General features: G+C 35.5%; 1 pseudogene; it reads right to left on the bottom strand.

The window, feature by feature from the left end:
* Window positions 1-1,233: 1,233 nt before the first annotated feature.
* Window positions 1,234-1,332, bottom strand: LOC122096938 (annotated as a pseudogene).
* Window positions 1,333-6,755: the final 5,423 nt, after the last annotated feature.

Genomic DNA, 6,755 nt, shown 5'->3' with positions numbered 1-6,755 from the left:
GCTGGTTTCCTTGCAGTCAGAGTTCCATTGAGGTGGTTTTGGCTGGGCTGAGAGGTGTTGGCTCTATGTTTTTCTCTTCTGTCACTGCCTCCATTGACGCTATTCGGGTCCACTACACGGGATGGGCCTCCGGCCTGCACTCGAGGGGTAGGGGAGGGGCCTCTGTGCAGGTTCTGAGTGCTGGGGTTTGTTTCTGTTTGCGCTCTCCGGATCAACACCAGTTCCTTTCAGTTCTTCTGCTCTGGTGTTCTGTGGGCATCTCGTGTATCTCTGAGGTTCCTGCCATGGGGCAGAGTTGCTTTGGTCCCATGGAGTCTCTCTGCTCAAATGGAGAGTGAGGGGTAGGGGTGGGATGTTCGTGTAAGTTCCCTGCTCAGAGGTTTCTTCAGTCGTCATGATTAGCAGGTCTGACACTGGTACCTCAGGGGGCTTTGGTGCAGGTGATCTGCAAACAGCCCCCTGTGTCTCTGGGACACCGGCAGCTCCCACCAGGCGGGCTGGCCATGGCTTGGCACGCTGCTGTGAGGCCAATAGATGTTGGAGGAGGGGTGTTCATGCTTCTCTGTTGTGAAATTCTTCTGTTTAACTCTTTATTTTTTTGTTTTTCTGCCTCCTGTTTTTCAATGGATGTTGGTCTTTTTGTTGTTGTCGGTCTCTTGGGGAGATTAAACGTTGGAACTTGAATTCTCTTTTTGGTTGGGGAAAGCTGTGGCATTCTGCTACTTCCCCATTGCCATCTTGGTCCCCCCTCGAGTTTTTGCTTTTTTTAATCAGAAATAATTTTAATTTATCTGTTGAAGAGAGTACTAAAGAAACTGAAGATATTTCTGGTGTTTATCTGAAAAATTATACTTTAAAATATTCTGTATTCTGTTTGTATAATATCCATAATCTATTTTATTCTTTCCTAGATATGACTTTGAATACTACATTGTTTTATAATATATAGGTTCATTAATAAATGTGTCCTTTCAGATTGCGTTCAATACAGAAACAGTTTAAGATTCCTTTTTTACTAGGTGCTTATAGTATATTTCTTTGGAATAAAATGACAATGTTGTCGAATTTTAAAAGTTTTGTTAAGATTATGCTATGTAAAGGCCTTTCTAAGGTGAAGATTTAATACACTGATGTCAAACTAACTTATATATATGAATTACATGTATTGTTACACTTGTGATTTTGTAATCAACTTTTTAATAATTGTTTTCCATTTCTTGCATGTGAAGAATGAAAAATATGGCATAATTCACAGATTTTCATATCATCATGTGCAATTGCCATGTTTATCTCTGTATTGTTGTAATTTGGGTATATGTGCTGCTGAAGCATGTAATGTCTTATAAATTTAGATAGTTAATGATACAATATTTATAGAGGATTATATCCTTGGGTGCCTATTTGTAACAAGGAAACCTTGATGTTCCTAACAATGCTACTGATCTTATTTCCCTAAAATTCTGTGTATAATGGAAAATAATTATATTGTTCAGTCGTTTGCTTACATTTGCAATTTTTTGTCAATGACTATTTTAAATCTTTTTCATTTTAGATTTAATCATACTTTGAAGCATTTTAAGCTAGGTCCAAAGGGGATGGCTTTTTCAAGTATTTATTTATCCAACTGAGTTAGCTCTGTGGAGCTAATGGATTCAAAGTTAGCCTTATTAAGAGCTCCTTCTAAACTTCTGCAGCTGAAATTTTCCCAAATGAAGTCTTATTTGCACAAATGTCTACCTGACACTTTACCCTTCTTCCATGTAGGATCAACCAGAATATCTTACCTTGACAGCATAAATTGTCTTACTTGAACAAAACAACTCTTAGTTACAAGGGATCCTAGAAAGTTGAACATTTCAGACAGAACTGCTCAGACTAGAAGGTTTTTATCAAAATATAATTGTTTATTATACCTACCATTTCAACAGTTGCTAAAGCCAAGAAGGTGAAAAAATTGTTCATATGCATGATTAACTAATTTCCTGGCCTGTCTACCTTCCAACCAGGCAGGAACTTACACTACTGCCTTTCTATCACCAAATATTTTCATAGCTCCAGGAGAAGCCCATATGTTTCTCCTTGTTATTAGGCCTTAAATTGGTAATGTTTCCTCTTGCCTCCAGTCTGTAAATCTACAAAAGTTAAAGGTTTAAGTCTAACTCTACCAAACACTGAGGTAGAGATAATGGAATAATACTTTAAAACAGAGTTGCTTTTGATCCTCTAACCACAACAGAACAATGCAAAACATGTGCCCCTTTTTATTATATTATCTATAATTATATATTTTATATTTATATGTGCTGAATTTATATTTCACACAGTGAAACTTACTAAAATCAATTGATAATTTGACAAATAAATTGATATTTATTTATTCCAATAAATAGAATTGAAATATAAATAATTAAGTTTAGAATATATATTAGAATATAAAAAGGATCAATGCAATGTCTTTGGTATAAACTTGTGAGATCTTCTAAGTTTTTGTGGTCTTCTGAATTCACATTGTTAAAAATCAATGTTGTTTTCCTCTAATCTGTAAGAGATTTTACTCTGATGCTCTGTTTATTATTTTAACTCGCTGGTCCCAAAATGTTTTTGCCCACAATTCTGAAGCATTCCTACAGCTTACACTCCAATTGTGCTGATATGATATCTAAAAGACTTTATTCTTCTATAGACCCATTGGTCGTAGTATCTTATGGCTGAGTTCCCTGCATCATCAGATAACAGGGGCAAGACTTCTCACCTAGGCTTATGCAACATGCCAGCAGAAAGTAACTGAAAATCCATCCCAATTTTTCATTTCTTATAATATTTCAGGGCCCCATTTCCTTGAGACACAAGAATTGGCAGCAAGCAATTGTGTAATGGAAGGCAATTTAAAATGAAAGATGAGGTCACAGAATCGAGAGAAAGTACTGTATTTCAAACTCAATTTACAGATGACCAGCTCATATGAATGAACAAGATCAGAAAGTGTCACAAGATTATTTTTAATACCACTCCCCTAATGATTAATGTAATATTTCAGTCTAGCATAAGTGGGCCCAAAAAATAATTCCTGGAAGGACAGATCCGTGTTTGATCTACCAAGGTCAGGAAAACTTGACTTAGAGGTCAAATGTAATTCAGCAAAACACTAATTGAGAAGATTGTTTGTGCTTCAAAACACTGGTACTTTAGTACAACTTGGTTCTGTAATATAAAAATGTTGTCATTCTCAAACCAACCTACATTTAATCTCCTGAAAGTGTATTCCTTTTCAAATAAACTTTTTGAAATCACACTTGACAAAATTACATTTGATAAGCAGATGACCCTTAGTGACATTACAAGTTTTTCAAGTATTAGGGAGCAAGTTACAATAGAGTTGATTTATTTACCCAGCACTAATGCCAAACAGGTTCAACCATTCATTAAAGTGTAGAAATAGTACCACGCATCATTTGTGTTGTTCAGTAGGTGCCTTTCAGAAATTTGTTAAATAGATCAACCTCCCATATTTCAACCCCAAACGTTAGCTAATAAAGTAAATTTTATCACTTAATAAGGGACATTTTAAAAAGTCACAAATACTTGCCTTATCATATGTTGTTTTGTTTTCCCTCTGACTAACATAGTAAGAAATATGTCTTCAAGGCTTGAATATGGGTACTCATCTGAGATGTGACCAAATCTATCTTCTATTTCTATCATATTCCTCTATAGTAGTGAATGTTAGTTTTCTTCTTTTTCCAAAAGTTATAGGTAGTAGAAAGTCTTATCCCATGTAAAATAAAATAATCACACACCATTGTACAAAGCCATTTATAGAAATTGGTAGTTAAGAATACATTCAAAACCATTTTTAAACTTTCTTGTTGACTAAAGATTACTCTTCAAATGGATGATAATATAATCATGTCTAGGTGTTTCAAGTCTCCAGTCTTGCAAATTGTTACTGCAGATGAATTAATTATGGAAATATAAGTTGACATCAGTTCAAGTATATGCAGGACTGAAACTCCATGGAATGTATATAAACCTTTCAAAGTATTAACAGACAGTTTAACAGAATGACTGTCGGGAAGTTTAAACCAGAGAGGAATAATAGTAAAGACATAGAATGAATGAAAAATGGAACAAGGAGCAAGTACAATTAGAATACTCAATGTACACATTTGAGAAAAGAATTGGTAAATCAGAAATAAATCTTGGAGAAGGGGGTGGTTGAGAATGATAGAAGGAGTCACTGTGATCCAGGAGCAATGGATAATTAGGTGGACATATTTAATTGTAAGACACTGGCACAAACTTTGGAAATTCAGTTAAAAAACACAAAAACAAACAAAAACACAAAAAATCACAACCAAACAGCAATCTCTAGAGAGTATGAATATGAGCTCTCAAAAATTTTAAGCAGTTAATCGAGGAAGTCTTGGTAAAAGCAAACAAAACTGTTCCAAGAGGGCAGTTTGGCGTAGAGGAGGATTCTGAACAGATTTAAATAGATTATCTAAGGTTATAAATCACCTACATCTGCTGCAAATATTATCTTTCTTCTGTGAGTTCTCTTTGTCTGAACTGGATACTCCAGTACTGAGCCACAACTGATAGCTTGTGAAGATGGAATGTAAGAAACAACCTGAAGAACCCATTACTCCACTATAGAAAAACAATACTCTATTTTTTCTCTCATCTCTCTTCACTACTTTTTATTCATAATTTTAGGTCAATTGATTTTGAATTACATTTTCCTTCTTTATTCTAGCAAAGTAATTGGTCAAATAATTCACTAAATATTATTTGCCATTTTTTGATTATGCTGTTTGATTGACTAAGCGAGTCCATTAAACTTTCCTCTTGCATTTGGTTACATGAAACAATATCTATGTCAATGAGGACAAATCTAATGCAAAATTTGTCTCCAGAAAACCAGTCCAAGAAGCTGAGACACAAATACTTGGCTATTTTTTTTCTTTTTTCTTTTACATCGAAAGTCTTCTTGTGTTTAAATTGCCCAGAAAAATAAGTACTCCATCACTTTTTGTTTCAATCAATTTTAACCTCAAGGATATATTTTGCTAACAAGATGCTCAGAGGAAACCAAAAAATACTCCGTTTTTATCTTCTCTCTTAAGAATCTCCTTAGATATCATATCACGAACAGTGAAGTTATTCTTTGCAAAACTATTTCAGTATATTATTTTTATCTTGTTCTTGCATTTGCTCACCAAGATGTATGGAGAAGAATCGAGTTAAATCACCCATACCTTGGAAGACAGGTTGGTTACAAAAGAACAACGCTTCTGTGTCCTAGTTCTATGTCCTCCTCTTAGCTCTTTCCTGATTTCCAATTAATCACAGCTTCTTGGCTTGAAGTCTAGTGAAGCCTCAGCCACAGCTCCATCTTCATAGTTTCTCTTTTAAAGCTCTTTTAAGTTGCCTCATTTGGATGTGGAATTTATTTTCTTGTCTTCATTCAATCAGTTCTGCATTGTAGTGAGCCAAATAGGCTCTGTAAAATGACTTTAGGTAGCAAAAATATTAAGACAATTTATATTGGCCTCCCTCTACTGCTGAAGCCAATACACTTAGCTAGGGCTTCTAAGAACACTATTTTCTAAACTTTCCCATTTGCTAAATTCTTTTCTGAACCCAAAACGTTTTTGGGGGGTTGGGGGGTCAGGTCATGGGGCCTGAAACTCTGGGCCTGGGCACTGTCCCTCAGCTCTTCAGTTCAAGGCAAGCGCTCTACCACAGAGCCACCTTCCCAGTTCCTGAACCCAAAACTTTTGGCTTATGTAATTAGAGAATTCTTCACTATCTCATGTTAATAAGGATATTATATTTTGTGAGCCACTTAGAAATATGAAATCATTGGTTTGAAGTACCCAATCACATCTTTTTCTGTATTTTAGTGCTTCACGTGCAAAGACATCGTGGAAAGTATTACAAACAGAAAAGTGTAAACCCAATACTCTCTTTCATTGTAGAGGGCATTTTCTCCCTAAATATATTGACCCAAATTATCTTGTTTTTTTTTTGTTTTTATTGGGGGGGGGGGTCCGGTCCTGGGGCCTGAACTCTGGGCCTGGGTGCTGCCCTCTGCTCTTCAGCTCAAGGTTAGCACTCTACCACTTGAGCAACAGCACCACTTCCAGCTTTTTCTTTTTGCTTATTTGGTGGTGACGAATCGAAACCAGGGCCTCAGACATGCAAGGCAAGATCTCCACCACTGAGCCACCTTCCCAGCCCGACCTAAATTATCTGTTTGATAATTAAAGGTTGATTCACAAATTTTGATATCTTATTTTTTTTTTAAGAATTTGAATTTAAATTCCACTACAACCTTGTTTCACACAGTGAGAGTATATTTCCTGGGTAATGACAATTCTCAAGGGAACCTACAGGATTTATAGCAAGTTTTCTGAGGTTTGTTTGTTTAGTGGCAAAAAGAGCCATCTTTACCCACATTGCTTCCTCTCTACTAAGTCTCCATGGATTTCTTTGCATGAAAGCCTCTTTTCCCAGGCAATTTTAAATTTTCTTAATAGGCTAAGGTGATAAAAATTTTGAACAATTAAAATTTAGCTGTCATAACTTTAAAACTCTTGAAATTCCTTTATCAGAATCGCGAATTCACCAATCCTAATACCACATTAACCATCAAAAAGTTAACATGTCATTTTCATGATTTAGTGTTCATGCAACTATTATTTTCCAGTGGCATTGTTATGTGTGTATATGACCATATAAGCTGATGCTGA

This window comes from Dipodomys spectabilis, unplaced genomic scaffold (genome assembly GCF_019054845.1).
Source record: "Dipodomys spectabilis isolate Male_0828 unplaced genomic scaffold, ASM1905484v1 ptg000404l, whole genome shotgun sequence".
NCBI lineage: Eukaryota > Metazoa > Chordata > Mammalia > Rodentia > Heteromyidae > Dipodomys > Dipodomys spectabilis.
This window is presented reverse-complemented; position numbering and strand designations above follow the sequence as displayed.